General features: G+C 37.0%; 1 non-coding gene across 1 annotated transcript; it reads left to right on the forward strand.

Moving 5' to 3' along the window:
* Window positions 1-929: 929 nt before the first annotated feature.
* On the forward strand, window positions 930-1,085 carry LOC125497234 (U4 spliceosomal RNA). Its single transcript, XR_007273863.1, has one exon. It is a non-coding gene; the product is annotated as a U4 spliceosomal RNA (small nuclear RNA).

Raw genomic sequence — 1,085 nt, forward strand, 5'->3', positions numbered from 1 at the left:
AAGTAATCTCTCTCCCAGTCAAGCTACATCAAATTCTCTACCGGAAGAAAGAAACAAGATCAATCTTGGACGAGATCAAGCCCGAAGGCCCTTATTCAAGAAGATCATATTTGTTCGTGAGCAACAATGAATCAACATCAAAATCCTTTCCGTAGAAGAAGAACAAGCATTCAACGCGCCGTTCTATTTTAGAAATTCTGCCTTGGGGGAGATCAAGCCTCGACGGCCCTTATTCAAGAAAGTCAAGTCAGCAGTTCATGAACTCACCAAATTAGTTCATGAACTAATCAAATTCAAGTGGAGATTGAATTAGAGGAGAAAATATTAGAGATTGTACTCATAAATTCAAATCAATAAAATTGACTATTTTGTTACATTTATTTTGACTCTCTATTTTGCAGATTTAAAATTTGTGTTTACAATAACATAGTAGCCGAATAAGCATACAAGCTCAAAGAGTTGGCATGAGCAGCCCAACAACACCAGAGAGTATTGGGTAATAAAATGCAGAACTACATGTCCTCTTCACTATTCCCCCTAATGAAGAGTGAAGACCCTCCAATCTTTATTCTATATGAGAAGAGGGGTAGGACACCAAAATATTAGAAACCCCATCTTACCCTCATTACCTCTCCATTCTAACTATTTATTTTAATTAAAAAATAAAAAAAGAAACTACCTACTTAATTTTAAAAATAAAAAAGACATTACAAAAAGAAAACCATCAACAATTCAAGTATCCCTAATTTATTCGATATAATTAACAATTACTTTAATTTTCTACATCGTATTTTCGCACGCATCGCGTGCATATAAAAACTAGTTCAATTTTAAACCAAGAGCCGAGTATTCTGTCCCACATCATATTCTTTTGGAACAAGCACCGTGAGAGATTAGCATATAAACAAAAATTTAAGTGCATTGTAATTATCTTTGCGCTTGGGGCAATGACGCAGCTAGTGAGGTAATAACCGAGGCGCGTCAATTGCTGGTTGAAAACTATTTCCAAACCCCCTCCTCGGCCTGAGCCTTGTCTCTGGCCGTCGAGAATTTCTGGAAGGGCTCCCTCTCCTGAGGGTAAAGCC

The sequence above is a fragment of the Beta vulgaris genome, chromosome 4 (assembly GCF_026745355.1).
Source record: "Beta vulgaris subsp. vulgaris cultivar EL10 chromosome 4, EL10.2, whole genome shotgun sequence".
Classification (NCBI taxonomy): Eukaryota; Viridiplantae; Streptophyta; class Magnoliopsida; order Caryophyllales; family Amaranthaceae; genus Beta; species Beta vulgaris.